This window comes from Corythoichthys intestinalis, chromosome 10 (genome assembly GCF_030265065.1).
Source record: "Corythoichthys intestinalis isolate RoL2023-P3 chromosome 10, ASM3026506v1, whole genome shotgun sequence".
In the NCBI taxonomy this organism is placed as follows: Eukaryota; Metazoa; Chordata; class Actinopteri; order Syngnathiformes; family Syngnathidae; genus Corythoichthys; species Corythoichthys intestinalis.
This window is the reverse complement of record NC_080404.1, coordinates 58678108-58694629: the sequence shown is the minus strand read 5'-3', so window position 1 is coordinate 58694629 and position 16522 is coordinate 58678108.

Below are 16522 nucleotides of genomic sequence, written 5' to 3'. Positions count from 1 at the left end.
TCGCATTCGTCCTCAACATTGGACCGGAGCCGGAAGTCTCTCATTTGCATGGCGCCGGATTCAAAAATGGAATAAATCAAATGATCGCTTCCACACACATCCAAGCGGTCCATTTCAGATTAAAAGCAAAGTTAGAGTAGATCAGAATAGCAGGAAAGAAATCATAACACTAAGCAAGATGCAGGGGCGGACTGGTAATCTGTGGGTTCTGGAGGATCACAGAACGGCCGGTGTTCTGACAAATTTTGCAACCCATCAAAAATTGCTACCTTGCGGTTTTGCGCATGCGCGTAACGTTAAAAATGGCCGCGCGAATGCAGCGATTCCAAAGTAAACACTACAAACTTTCTTTAAAGAAAGGAATATTTATTTAAGTTTGATCATTTAAAGACATGTACAAAAGTTCTCTAACACATCCTACCATGTTAGCTGCACACAGCAACTGCACCCCGTGCTCTCACTGTTAACGACTTCGCCGTGTCGTTAAGTATTAATTTACGCCATTTTCGTGTTGCACATGTATGTTTATGATGTATCTAGTTTAGTTAGCACCTTTGGATAACATTAACATCCATTTGAATGTAAAAGAGGGGTTTTTCAGCGCCACAAAAGCTTTGGGAGCAAAATTTTATAAGGGAGCAAATTTTGACAGAACACCGGTGCCCTGGACGGCCGGCAGCCGCCATTCATTATACATCACTGTTTTTATCCCCCCTAGCCTCTGATTATCTACAGTTCGCATCCAATCCGACAGGTGGCAGCAATGCGCCTGCTGTTCATCACCAGTCCGATAGAAGAATGAAGAAAGCACAAAGTAGCCTTCATTGGTTCTTTGTGGAAGCAAACTAGCGACGAGCGTCAATGCCCAATATGGATGGTGGTGGCAAAAAAGAAAAGAGAAGGGTGGCGCGGAGAAGGTTAGGGAGAAAAAAAATAAAGAAACTGGAGAGCGAAGCATTAAAATGTCATATGTTGACAAATATTTTCGCAAGCAGCAGTCCATACGACGGCCACGTCGGCTAACAGCAGCTCAGCCCCCGGCGATGGCGAGAGGGGGAGCGGGAGACACTCTGACGTGCAGCCGGTGCAGGGAGAGAGAAAAGAAGAGGGAGGGTGTAATGATAAGCTGGTGGAAGTTCCCCAGACAAGCGCAGGGCAAGTAAAAAGGGATGAAGAGGGTGACTTGCTCGGTATACTGGCAATTGTTATCCACCAGGTAGCTACATTTTAAATGAAATAAAGGACAATTAAAGGGTTAGTGCCAGCTAGTCCGTTTGCAATCGTGTCAAGTTACAGTATATGCTAGTCCTACTATCACTCTCCTAAGGAGAAATATTTTAGCTGTAAAACAACGTATGCACACGCAGCAGCAATATTAATTCAGAAGAAATATAACAAAATATTCATAAAATGAATGGTTTTACTTTAAAGTTTAGTTTGTTAAATTGATATGATATATATTTTTAATCATGTATATATCGTTTTGTTTTCTGGTTAATACTTTCCAATGAAGGTTATATATCCAGGGTTTGTCTTGAAATGTTTATTGTATTTTCATTGAAATTTATTATTTGTATGGCAAGATTAATTATGGCAGGGGTCTCCAAACCAGTCCTCAAGGGCCGCCGTGGGGCCTGGTTTTTATTTCAACCGATCGAGTACCGACAGTTTAACCAATGAAGTTTCTGCTAAAACAAGCAGCACCTGACTTGTAAGACACCAGATTGGTGCATAGGTGTTGTCTTGTTTTGTTGGAATGAAATCCTGCGCCCGCGGCGGCCCTATGTGGAATGGTTTGGAGACCACTGAATTATGGCATAAACAATGAAATCATTTTATATAGAGTGATATATTGTAATCAATTGGAGACATAAAACTTGTTTTGAAAAATAAAGATTCTTTGGTTTTTTTCAGTGTGATCATGGGTTCATTTTCTGTACTAGCTCTAACTCCAGTTCAGCCTTGCAATACTTTGAGCACCCCAAGTCAGACAGTCACAGTCTAGACACATTTTCTTCATTTTCTCTCAAAGTGCACGAAATTGATGTATTTTACAATAAAATGTTTAAAAAAAAAAAAAAAAGTCTCGTGTTGGGCATGCCCCCGGACCCCCTAGGAGGGGTCTGTGTTTCCCTTCGTATAGCGATTCTTGTGGGCTGGGCCGAGTCAAAGTCCAGGGCTGCTTTTTAGTCCCAGTCCGCCCCTGGCAAGATGTATATGACAATTTAAACAGAAATGTTGAAAAGAAAATGAAACTCCAATTTTCACATTTTTCATGCGATTTCTGCATATTTTTATTCTGTGTTTTCTTTGTACTTCTATTCAGTCCATGATCTCTTTTCTAGTTGGTACTCGAGCAGTTGGAGATTGTTCAGAGACTTTTTAGGAGTGAGGAGGAGGAGGAGAAAAAACATTGTATTTATGCTGCTGACACAACATTATAAGTTAAAAGTCGTTAATGTCTGGCATGTAAGTCATTCGTAGGTCAACGTCACCCAGACAAAAGCGATAAGACAGACGCGTCAGAGGCGAAAAATCTTGTTATTCCAAACTAAATCACGGCTTTGGAATGGAAAGGGAGTCGCGGCAAAACATCTCTTTGCGAAAGATTTACGATCCCGAGTCAACCCGCGCGAGCATTTCACGTTGTGTTCTGCGGCGGGGATTTTTCGAGGGCGATCCCGTATTGATGCGCAGGCACGGCCACGCTTTATTAAGCGTGCTGATAAGGCCGCGTCAACGAGCATTCCTGCCGTTTATATCTGCCAACACCTTTGCGCTACAATGGCTTTGGCCTTAAAGCAGTTCCTTGCTCTTTAATAGTCAGCGCGGGATGGAATGGAGTGTTGACAGCTTTAGGCTGAGGTCATTTGCTTGCGCCACGGTGACACCTTCAAGCTTTTCCGAGAAGACAAACGAGCAGCAGATGCAGACCAGAGGATTGGCACGTCCTACCTACGGTTGGTCACTGTACAGTGGTATGAAAAAGTATCTCAACCTTTTGGAATTTCTGCATAAAATCACCCTCAAATATGAGCTGATCTTTGTCAGAATCACACAGATGAAAAAACATTGTCTGCTTCAACTAAAACCACCCAGACAATTACAGGTTTTCATATTTTAACGAGGAAAGTTTGCAAATAATGACAGAGGGGGGGAAAGATAAGTCAGTGAACCATCACATTTAATATTTTGTGGCCTCCCCTTTGGCAGCAATAACTTCAACCAGACGCTTCTTGTAGCTGCAGATCAGTCTGGCACATCAATCAGGACTAATCTTGGCCCATTCTTCTCCACAAAATTGCTCTACTTCAGTCAGATTCCCGGGATGTCTGGCATGAATCGCTGTCTTTAGGTCATGCCACAGCATCTCAATGGGGTTCAAGTCTGGACTTTGACTTGGCCACTCCAGAATGTGTATTTTGTTCTTCAGAAACCATTCTGAAGTTGATTTACGTCTGTGTTTTGGTTTATTGTCTTGTTGCAGCATCCATCCGCTTTTAGCTTCAACTGTCTGACAAACGGCCTCAGGTTTTCCTGCAAAACATCCTGATAAACTTTTGAATTCATTCTTTCATTCATGATTGCAGGTTATCCAGGCCCTGAGGTAGCAAAACAGCCCCAAACCATCATGCTCCCTCCACTAAGCTTCACGGTGGTGTTGATGTTGGTGAGCTGTTCCATTTTTCCTCACACATGACGTTGTGTGTTACTCCCAAACAATTCAACTTTGGTTTCATCAGTCCACAAAATATTTTGCCAAAACTTCTGTGGAGTGTCCAAGTGCCTTTTTGCGAACATCAAACGAGGAACAATGTTTTTTTGGACAGCAATGGCTTCCTCCGTGGAGTCATCCAATGAACACCATAGTTTTACATATAGTTGATGTGTGCACAGAGATATTGGACTGTGCCAGTGATTTCTGTAAATCTTCAGCAGACACTCTAGGGTTCCTTTTTACCTCGCTGAGTAATCTGCGCTGAACCCATCTTTGGTGGACGGCCACACCTTGGGAGAGAAGCAACAGTGCCAAACTCTCCCTATTTGTAGACAACTTCTCTGACTGTCGATTGACGAACATCCAGACTTTTAGAGATGGTTTTGTATTCTTTCGCAGCTTTATACAAATCAACAATCCTTGATCACAGGTCTTCAGACATCTCTTTTGACCGAGCCATGATGCACATCAGACATGGCTTCTCATCAAGACATTTTTTAACAGGTGTGTGTCTTATAGTGGGCAGGGTCGCTTTGTCAAACCACTCATCAGTGATTGGCACACACCTGACTTAAAATGTTTGGTAAAAATTGGTTTCAATTCCTCTTTAAGTCTCCTTAGGCAGAGGGTCCACTTACTTCTTTTCCCCTTTTGTCATTGTTTACATGCTATCCTCATCAAAATACGAAAACCTATAAATGTTTGGGTGGTTTTAGTTAAAGCAGACACTGTAATTTCATCTGTGTGATTTTGACAAAAATCAGATCACATTTGCTGGTGATTTTATGCAGAAATGTGAGAAATTCCAAAATGTTCAGATACTTTTTCATACCACTGTAGGTGACGACAATAGATGTCTAATCTATTTGAACTTGGAGGGATGGCAGCACTAAAATCAAATCTCAAAGTTCCATCGTCATTGAATGAAATTTTGCATCGACTGGTAAGAGCAGTGTCTGGAGCCATTTTCATCGTTTTTTTCCCCAAACTTTCCAGGAAGCTCCAAATGGTGTAAAGCGGCTTAGTCATCTGAGCAGCTATTTCCCTGTAATGTTGGCCCACAGACAAGAAGTGCAAATGAATAAATAAACAGTGTTTGCAAGCACGATCCCCCAAACGGGGGCTCCCCAGTCAAATAAGACGAGCCGAGGCGAACGAGGAGAAACTAAAGAAGCCGCTGCTTTGGGACCCAAAGAAATTAAACATTTCCATCAAAGATTTTGCTCCCGGGGCTGCAGTTTCCTCGCAAAGTGTTGTTTTAAAACAGCTTCAAAAGTATGCAAGTTGTTGAGGGAATTTGCTCACACTTATTCTTTTATCTGTAAAGAGCTCAACTTATTTGACACACAACTCTAGCTGTTATACCTCATATGCGTAATCAAAAACGGATCTCTTTTTGTCACTGTCATGTCATGTTTTTAACTACACAGGTGAGCTTATTTGATTTAAAAAATTCAATATTGACACGTGATAGAAACTGGTACGACTACAATGTTTACTTAATGCTTTTTACAATTTTACAACGGATATGAATACTCTATGAGATCAAATTCCTTCCAGAGGCGGTTTAAGTGCATGACAAAAATGCTTGCGAAAAAAAAATTTGTGTTTGTAAAATAAAAATTTTGCACACAAAACCGAGTTTCATACAATGATTACCGTGAAAGCCATTTTCCAGGCAAGCTAGGCGCTAACGCATAGCTGCGCTGCTACAGTAGCACCCTGTTTCTCTCGCTCTTTGATGATGTCATTGCTGCAGAAATTCCGATTTGGGAGACTTGACAGTTCAGACCGCTGCGACATTCTGGAAAAATGTGCAGCAGGGCTGAGAACCAAAAGTGGTATTTGCCATGTGGCAAAATTGATTTAGCCATGTGGAATCTTTTTTGACATGTGACAATACAGCGCATTGACTTGGGTGCCAGTTGAATGTCAATGCGCTTTAATGTAAAGTGTATGGTCAAAAATCACAGCCGCACATGTTTTTCTGCCTTTTAAAATGAATGAAAATTTTTGACGTGCATAGCCGTCAATGGCATAGCCTGACTTGGGTGCCAGTTGAATGGCGATGCGCTCTAATGTAAAGTGTATGGTCAAAAATCACAGCCAAACATATTTTTCTGCCATTTAAAATGAATGGAACATTTGGATGTGCATAGCCGTCAATGGTATGGATGTGCATGGCCTGCAAAACTGACATCCACCCCCCAAAAATGGCCACATGTCAAAATCCATTTTGCCACGTGGCAAAAAAATGTCACATGGCAAAGAAAAAATGCCACATGGCAAAAAAAAATGTCACATTGTAAAGGAAAAATGCCATGTGGCAAAAAAAAAAAAAAAAAAATGCCGCATGGCAAAAAAAAAAAAAAATGCCACATGGCAAAATCCATTTTGCCACATGGTAAAAAAAATGCCATATGGCAAAATCCATTTTGGCACATGGCAAAAAAATGCTACATGGCAAAATCCATTTTGCCACATGGCGAATACCACTTTTGGTTCTCACTGTCTCTCAAAATGTGTCCCAGATTGGATTTGAAATGGTCCACTTCTATGCGACTTGTCCCATTCAGACCGTCAAGTTAATGCCTCACTCAAGTAGTGAAAACACAAAAAAAACCATATTCGTGTTAAGACCTGCAGTATGAACCTAGCCTTAGAGTCAATAGAACCTTCAACACAAAATTTAAAAAAAAAAAAAAAAATCGTTAGAAAAGAAAACCTTTATTGCCATTGTGCAGAGTACTTAAAGCTTGCCATAACACACATAGAACAAAAGCAAAAGCACAATAATTTTTTTATTTCTATTTTTTAAACACAGGTTACAGTGTACACAGATTGGGAACAAGGTGAATAAGTGACTAGCACCAAGTAGTGATGTAATACAACAGTGCTTATAAGACCATTAACAGTTCTTAGACTAGGAGGCAGATTGCTCACTTGATATGAGTTTGTGCATAGATATTGACGTAACAGTGCAACAAAAAAATGCTGTGAATGTAACCGCGTAGCCTAAATATTGCATATGCAGTACCCAGATTAGCAGTGCTTAGCTTCAGACAGGTGTCTGAGAACATTTTACTTCGTGAGATGCATGTAACTATGTTGTGGCATTAGCAGTGCAATGACAGTCGAATGACAAGTGAAAACGAGTATGGTGAAAGCTGTTGGAAAGAAAGGTTGGCATAAAAGTGAATCAACCCCTAACAAAAGCTGCCATATTTTGTATGACTTCCATGACTTTTAAGGACACCAGCAAGCCTTCAAGGCATTGAATGAACAAGTTTCTGACAGATTAGAAAAAAATAAACAACAAAAAGATGTATTCTTCAAGAATGAGCTGAATGACTCCACATGCCTCCTGAAGCTGCGTTTCTAGTGTGGCTGTCAAATCATAGCCATACTAGTTGTTCTGCCTTTTAAAATGAATGGAAGATTTGGACGTGCATAGCCGTCAATGGCATGGACGTGCATGGCCTGTAAAACCGCCATATACCCCCCAAAATGCCACATACCCCCCCAAAAATGCCACATGTCAAAATCCATTTTGCCAAATGGCAAAAAAAATGCCACATAGCGAAAAAAATATGCCACATGGCAAAATCCATTTTGCCACATGGCAAATACCACTTTTGGTTCTCGCTGCCTCTCCAGAACTGTAAAGTGGACGTGCTAAACACTCTTCCACTGTGCCGTCAAAAAATGATTTTGGGTGATAGGAATCCATATGACTTTTTTTCCCCCTGAATTTTGTACAGTTGTATTTGATTTTTTTTATTGGAAATTTGTTTCACATTCATTTTCAAATTCCTTGCCACTTCTCGAGGCCATGTACCGCCCTTCAACAAGTAACCCCAGTAGGGACGGTGTTGCCGATCAATATAGCAAGAACATGCCTAACCCCATGTCCCGAGCTGCTGCTACACGCAAAAGGTTATCACGGCGGGATTTTAATCTGCATGTGAAATGCGCCTCTTCTTGTGTCTCGTCAGCAATCTGGCTGTAGCGCCGCCATGCAGAGCCTCAGTTTCTATTGATTGAATGGCTTTCAGGCTGGAACACACGCACACACGGATGACTTTGTTGTTGCAGATGGAGGGAGGGAAGAGTGTCAGGCTTCGAACATCAATCATTGCCTGTCAGCCTCGCCCACTGACACCTCCTCCTCTCACTTTTCTTCTGCTTCACTGCTCGCCCTTTGTTTTCAACACGGCCGTACGCGCGCGTGCAAAAGACGCGGACGGTTTGCAGGTGTTAACGTTCTCAGCTGCCAATTAGCTCCCCTGTCTTCTTTTCTCCTTGCAGGTCGTGATGCGCTTTGGCACGTGATGAACACGTGTTGACTTCTATACGCGCACCTGCATGAGTTTGGCCATTCAAATGCTCACTAGCACATCCATTTAATGTGTGACTGCTTGGATAGCCTACTGTAAATGCACACAGTCAAACACCACCTTGTTCCACCCACCATTCATAAACTCGCCAATTTGACAGTTCTACAAGACGTGGGCTAAAAGTAACGTAAGTTACCAACTAAAGATGAAATAGCCTCCATCAAACCATCCACCCATTCATTCCTTTCAGCCAATAGCCCTTAACTCTCCTTGACTAATAGTATGTTTTCTATTACCACAGTACCATCTGCTGGATCTGGTAGGGCACTACTCTGCTTGCCCTTAGCAGGGAAAATAAATGTTTTTCTTTCTTGCTATCACTTAAAGTGCGTATGACACCAAAAAGCATGTTTAATTCATATTTCACGCGGTGTTTTATACTTCTGAATGAAATGGACCGCTTGGATGTGTGTGGAAGCGATCGTTTTATATATTCAATTTTTGAATCCCATGAAAATGAGTGACTTCCGGCTTCAGTCTCGGGTTGAGGACGAATGCGAATGTGACGTCACCCGGGTCAGCGTCTCACAAAACAGCATTGCTCTATAGCTTGCTGATGGACTGCAGATTCAACTGATTTTGCGAATTAATTCGTTTATTTCTCACATCACGCCAGCCAAACGACTGCAGAAAATTGTTGCTGCACCAGGGAGAGGCGTGTGAGCCTTTTTGGGTTTCACAGCGGATATTGGTCAAAACAAGCCCTACTACTGTGGGACCATTGGACTTACGAAGAAGTGAGTAAACATCGGGTTTCGTATTATGTCAAATACTGGGCAAATCACGGCACACACGTTTTAATACGTAGTGGGCTTGCATTTTGTGGCTGATTGTCCACCGAAAATGCCACTCGGCCGACGACCGACTACTTGTCGCTATACTCAGCTTATTGCCCTCTTCGTGTGCCCGGTGTTCTGTTAAATTTTCAACCCCATCAGAAATTGCAACTTTGTGTTAAAAATGGCCGCGAATACAGCAATTACAAAGTAAACACTACAAACTTTCTTTAACTAAAGGGATATTTACTTAAGTTTGATCATGGATGGACATGTAGAAAAGTTCTCCTCAGACACATCCTGCCTTGTTAGCTGAACACAACAACTTGATGCTGCTCTCTCACTGTTCAATGTTTCACTTCGCCGTTAAGTGAAGCATTAATTTACACCATATTTGTGTTGACCATGTGGCAGCTACGCGCTCCTCCGACGTTGGCCAGTTTGTCCGGCGGTCATTCTCTAGCTGCTTCCAGGCAAACAAACTCTCCTGCCCGCAGCAGTAGAATGACACGCTGTCACTTTCTGGCCGCCAGGCAGTTTGCCAATCGTCAAAGACAATCGACGAACCCGCCGCCGTGTGGCATGATCCGGGCAGGTTTGTGTGATTTTTCGCTTCGAAAGGTGAGAATAAGACTTTGAAATGCCGCTCGGTTCAGGTTAGCATGTCGGCTAGCTGTTACGCCTCCTGGTTTATTTACGCTCTCCGAAGCCGGGGCAGGTAAATGACAAAAGCCGGACTAACTACGATGGCATAAAATATCGTTTGGGACGTGCAAGAAGTCGACAGTTTTGACCATTATGGAGTAATTTTGCCATGTCATACTGAATAAATGCATTTTTGATATTTCATATTCCATTTAGCACAAGACCATACCATTTATCTAGCAATTGGGGAAAAATACTTTGATAAAAAGAATATCCTGTAAAAATATTGGTGTAGAGAGATTGAAACAATGGCATTTTCTTGCTCTCTTCGTCGCATTTTCCTCGTACTGAATAATTCCCCCTGAATGGGCTGAATTCCAAATCAGATGAAACCGTGACCCTGCCGACGTCATCCTCCTGTTGGGGACGCTAGAGCGCTATCATGACAGGCAGGGGCTAAACGGCAGATTAAAAGACTAATTTCTCAACATCTTGGCTTTGCCAAATTGTTGTATATAGTCGAATCGTGTCAAAATATGATTCAAATTCACATAATAATGTTATTTAAGATTTTTTTCATAGGCACTTTAAATAAGTCATCTTACATTAAGTGTCTTCTTTGTCACTACAGCACCATCTGCAGGAAACATTTGCCCAAAACGAAAAATCACTGTTAATTTTCTGTTTCAATAAAATGCCCACCTTGACTAAATTAATCAATTATAATTTAAAAAAAAAAAAAAAATTACTCGCAGTGTTCAAATATTCTCTAAAGCACTAACTGTTGGATCCGATGGGGCACGACCCCACTTGCCCCTGATAAAAAATCAACACCCATATTTTTCTATCATTCATTTAGAACAAAATTAATTATTTGATCGATTAATTAATTTTAGGACAGCGAACAGCGAACATTCTTCCAAAACGTTTTTGGCTTTCTCGGGTAAGTTTTGACAAACTCCAGCCTGGCTTTTTTTATGTCTCTGGGTCAGAACTGGGGTCTTCCTGGGTATCCTATCATAGAGTCCCTTTTCATTCAGACGCTGACGGATAGTACGCATTGACACTGTTGTACCCATGGACTGCGGGACAGCTTGAACTTGTTTGGATGTTCATTGAGGTTCTTTATCCACCATCCGCACAATCTTTCGTTGATATTTCTCATCAGTTTTTCTTTTCCATCCACATCTAGGGAGGTTAGCCACAGTGCCATGGGCTTCACACTTATGGATGACACTGCGCACGGTAGACACAGGAAAATTCAGGTCTTTGGAGATGGACTTTTAGCCTTGAGATTGCCCATGCTTCCTCACAATTTTGCTACTCAAATCCTCAGACAGTTCTTTGGGCTTCTTTCTTTTCTCCTTGCTCAATGTGGTACACACAAGGACACAGGACATGGTTGAGTCAACTTTAATCCATTTTAACTGGCTGCAAGTGTGATTTAGTGATTGCCACCACAGGTAAGTAACAGGTGCTGTTAATTACACAAATTAGAGAAACATCACATGATTTTTCAAAGGGTGCCAATACTTTGGTCCGGCCCATGTTTGGAGTTTTGTGTAAAATGAATAATTATTTAATTCTCCACCCCCCCCCCCGCCCCCCATTTTCCTTTGTGTTTTTTCATTACAAGCAAAATAAATGAAGATAGCATTTAGAATTGCAGGGGTGCCAATACTGTTGGCCAGCACTGTATTATTTCTTGAAAAAAAAAAAGTTTTCATTGGTTTTTGACTTTTTTGATCCACTTTACTTCATTCACTGCCATTGAAATCAATAGACGTCCATTCCATGTTGACTTGTTGGCCAGCCCTCCCAATCGAAATGCATCGGACGACCAAGGCGGCCAAAGAGCGGCGAATCCGGCAAACCGACACAAATATTAAGTTGCATTATACATTGGTGTCAGTCTAGCCTCATATCGAAAGTGTCCAAATAAAATACCTTGTCCAATAAACGACGAGAACTTGACAAAAAGGAAAGACGGCTTTGGCTTGGACCTGCTTGAGTGAATGACTTGTGTGTCTCTGAGTCAGAAATGCACAGATGGAGCGTATGAATGATTAATAGCAGGTGATGTATTTCACAGCCAAGCAGCCGCACGTCCAAGGTAATGTCTGAATAATGAATTACTTTCATGTCGCCACACTTTTGGAAGGTGATGAAATACCTTCACGATATTTAAGCTGATAACAACCCAACTTTATTTCGCTTAACATGGCTCGAAACATATTTTGCTGGACATGTAGTTGATATTTATGAACTCCTTGTAATGCATTACATTTACTCAATGACCATATGAAATATTAAAGACCTTGCTCTGACCTTAACAGAGGAAAGCACAAGTTAATAGAAGAATTCAACGTGTTGACGAGTGAAAATAAGAACACAATATATGCACAGTGAAAGTTTAGTTAGCATAATGACAGAAAAGTGGAGTCTTTTCACCCTTTTTATTATTGTAAAATCGAAAAAGCATGCATGGTATTTTGTATTCATTCACCTATAGATGACCGGCAGGGAAATATATATTTAAAAAAAAAAAAAAAAACATAAATCATGGGCAGGTCATTTGGGATTTAAGTTGTGCATGTTGCTTTTCCACAGCTACAACAGTGACCTCTAGTGCAGACTGCCTTCAAGACCAGTTTGAAAAATAAGATGGTGCTGAAATAAATGTGTTACGTTAAATACACGGATTTTTGTAGTTCTGTTTTGATCAGAAATAGATTTTAAATCATACCCTCACATAACAGTATTTTGAATACATTTGAATTGCATTAAATCGAACAAGTACTATTACATTTGAAATACGTTACATAAAAAAATACCAATATTTTAAATGTATTACATAGAAACTATTACATTTTAATTTAATAACACCCAAAATATATACATTTAAATACAGGGAGACCCCCCCAACCTCCCAAAAATGGAAACTTTTAAACAATCCGATAAAGCCAAGAGTGATAGAAGAAAAATATTTTATATATACACACTGCTGGCCAAAAGTATTGGCACCCTTTGAAAAATCATGTGATACTTCACCTGCACCTGTTACTTACCTGTGGCACATAACAGGTCGGCAATAACTAAACCACACTTGCAGCCAGTTAAAATGGATTAAAGTTGACTCAACTCTGTCCTTGTGTGGACCACATTGAGCATGGAGAAAACAAAGAAGACCAAAGAACTGTCTGAGGACTTGAGAAGCAAAATTGTGAGGAAGCATGGGCAATGTCAAGGCTACAAGTCCATCTCCAAAGACCCGAATGTTCCTGCGTCTGACCTGAATGAAGTGTCATCAATAAGAGGATCAACATAAAGTTTACAGGGAAAAAAAACAAGGCCTTCAAAGAAAAGAACACGGTCCCCACAATCAGATATGGCGGTGATGTTTTGGGGTTACTTTGCTGCCTCTGGCACTGGACTGCTTGACTGTGTGTATGGCTCTATGAAGTCTGAAGACGACCAACAAATTTTGCAGTAACTAAATCACACTTGCAGCCAGTTAAAATGGATTCAAGTTGACTCAACCTCTGTCCTTGTGTGTACCACATTGGGCATGGAGAAAAGAAAGAAGACCATAGAACTGTCTGAGGACTTGAGAAGCAAAATTGTGAGGAAGCATGGGCAATGTCAAGGCTACAAGTCCATCTCCAAAGACCCGAATGTTCCTGCGTCTGACCTGAATGAAGTGTCATCAATAAGAGGCATCAACATAAAGTTTACAGGGAAAAAAAACAAGGCCTTCAAAGAAAAGAACACGGTCCCCACAATCAGATATGGCGGTGATGTTTTGGGGTTACTTTGCTGCCTCTGGCACTGGACTGCTTGACTGTGTGTATGGCTCTATGAAGTCTGAAGACGACCAACAAATTTTGCAGTAACTAAATCACACTTGCAGCCAGTTAAAATGGATTCAAGTTGACTCAACCTCTGTCCTTGTGTGTACCACATTGGGCATGGAGAAAAGAAAGAAGACCATAGAACTGTCTGAGGACCTGATAAGCAAAATTGCGAGGAAGCATGGGCAATCTCAATGCTAAAAGTCCTGAATGTTCCTGTGTCTACCGTGCGCAGTGTTATCAATCAGTGTAAAGGCCACGGCACTGCGGCTCACCTCCCTAGATGTGGACAGAAAAGAAAAATTGATGATATATTTCAACGAAAGATTGTGCGGATGGTGGATAAAGAACCTTGACTAATATCCAAACAAGTTCAAGCTGTCCCGCAGTCCGAGGGTACAGCAGTCGGCATCTGAATGAAAAGGGACACTACTCAGGAAGACCCCACTTCTGTCCCGAGACACAAAAAAGCCAGGGTGGAGATTGCCAAAACTTACCTGAGAAAACCAAAAACGTTTTGGAAGAATGTTTTCTAGTCAGATGAGACAAAAGTAGAGCTTTTTGGGAAAAGGCTTCAACATAGAGTTTACAGGGGGAAAAAAACGAGGCCTTCAACGAAAAGAACACGGTCCACACAGTCAAACATGGTGCGTGGCCTATTTCTAAGGGAGAGCCCGGACACCCTGCTGAGTAAACTCACTTCGGCCGCTTGTATCCGGGATTTTGTTCTTTCGGTCACGAAAACACGAACCCCTCAATGCTTCGGCTGCACCTTGAAATTCTTTCCATAAAAATGATGAAAGGAATCAATGACAAAGCGCAGCCTTGACGGAGTCCAACCCTCACTAGGAACGAATTTGATTTACTGCCGTCAATGCGGACCAAACTCTGACACCGGTCGTACAGGGACCGAAAAGCCCTTACCGAGGGGCTCGGTACCGTTTACTGCCGGAGCGCCCCCCCCACAGGACCCCGCGAGGCACACGGTCAAACGCCTTCTCCGGATCCACAAAACACATTGGGACCTGTTGGGCGAACTCCCAAGCACCCTCGAGGACCCTGCCGAGGGTGTAGAGCTGGTCCACTGCAAAACAAAACATGCATTCATTGAACGCATGACCAAAAACTACGACAATCAAACGGATTCTAGATCAGGGTTCACTAAATCCGGACCTCGGTGCCACTTTTTCTGTCGTGTTTTCCATGTCTCCCTCCTCCAACACACCTGAATCAAAATAATCAGGCTCATTATCAGGCTTCTGGAGAGGTTGCTGATGACATAATCATTTGATTCAGGTGTGTTAGGGAAGAGAGACGTGGCATACACGACAGGAAAAGTGGCACCGAGGTCCAGATTTCGTGAACCCTGATCTAGATTTTACAGTGGACAGTGGACCATCAGTTCCTCACAATCAAAACGGATTGGATGTCTAACACTGTCAGTGGCAGCCAGTTTTGGACAGTATTGTCTATCACAACAGTATGAACCAAAAAAAGTCTTAAAATTGAACAGGAAGACATCTTAACCAAGTGGATGTTCATTTGTTAGCATCAAAATCGCTTACAGGACTGAACAATTAATTAATTGGTTGGTTGCCATCAACACCCATCTTGGCCTCCCACTCAATTTTGGCCGGGAGAGCTAGCAGCAATCATTCATTTCAGTTGAGCGAAATAGATCCATCACCATCAATGGCCCTGAAACATGATATTCAATATGTTAATCAGAGATGTAAAATTATCGTGAAAAGTTTTTGCGTTCATCTCACTGTTGGATGACTTGTCAAAAATGAATATAGCTCAGCACTGTTGCTTCCCTACCGTTTACCACACTGTAGTGGAACCGCCCACATTCCTCGACACGCTACAAGCCGCTCCACAAAAATTTGTCTCATCCCTTGCTTGAAATTCACCAGGATCAGCGCTGGTGTTAGGGTCGTGTAAACATCCAGGGAGTTAAGAACTGGGTTCAGCTGGCATACCGCCCTCTCCCATCCCCCAGTACCGCCACAACAGTGGTCGCTTTGTTGGCAGGTGATTGATGACACGCAGGAATTTCATTCAGGGCCGCCCCTGTGTTATGGGGTTACCGTGACGACCAGGTGAAAACAGAGCAGGAGAGTCTGGAGTATCTACTTTCTCAGCCTTGATGGCGAAGGGTGTTAAACAAACAGTCGTGGTTGTTATCTACATAAGATAAACGCTGGTTACCTGTTTAAATGTTTGTTTTGGACATAAAGTGTGATGTCGCACCTCTTGATTTAAACTACAACCTAGGCTTAGAACTGCATTTTTTTTTTAAACCCTCGTCTTGGAATTGCTAACCTTTAAATCCCTTCGCCCAAATTTGACACCCTGTTGAATCAAACGCATTTGTTGAAGTCCTGCACATTTTTCCATCCGAATTCCACTGCGGGAATCGAATGTCATTGCGTCTTGATTGTGTCGGAGATGTTATCGGGAGGGAAAGAAGCTTCAGGTCTGTGAAATGTGCACGCAATCAACAAGGTCACAGCCGGAGCCATAGCCATCCATCACAGAACGGCAAGACGACATACGATACACGACGGGCAGTTTATACGTTTTTTTTTTTGTTTTGTTATGTTTTCTCACATGCTGTCCTAATGAAGTGCCAACAGAAACGTCAGGCGCTGTGACATAGCGTAATGCATCACCTGGTTCTGAAGTCTCAAATTTCTTACTACTATAAGAAAACCCATTAGGCTGCGATCAGACTGCAGGCATAGCTGATTCCAATCTGTTTCGTCCTCAGATCTGATTTTTAGGGCTGGCTGTTCACATTTTTTTTTTGTGTCCAAATCGGAATTGGGCCTTTTCAGACCGGGCCACATTAATGACCTATCTGACGGGTCGCTGTGGCAACAAAAGAGTCATCCACCGCGTGTAGTGTTTGACGTCATAAAATTGCGACAGCTGCAATAAACATGCAACAACCAAATCCGATACTCTAAAAATAGCTGTATACGGTGTTGATACCGATACCTAGTATCGCATCGGGACCTCACTACTCAAAACCATACCAAACCCTCTTATGAAAGCCAAACCTGTCTCAGAAGCTTACTTTGGCTGCATTCAGACTGCAGGCATATCTGATTCCAATCTGTTTTCATCCTC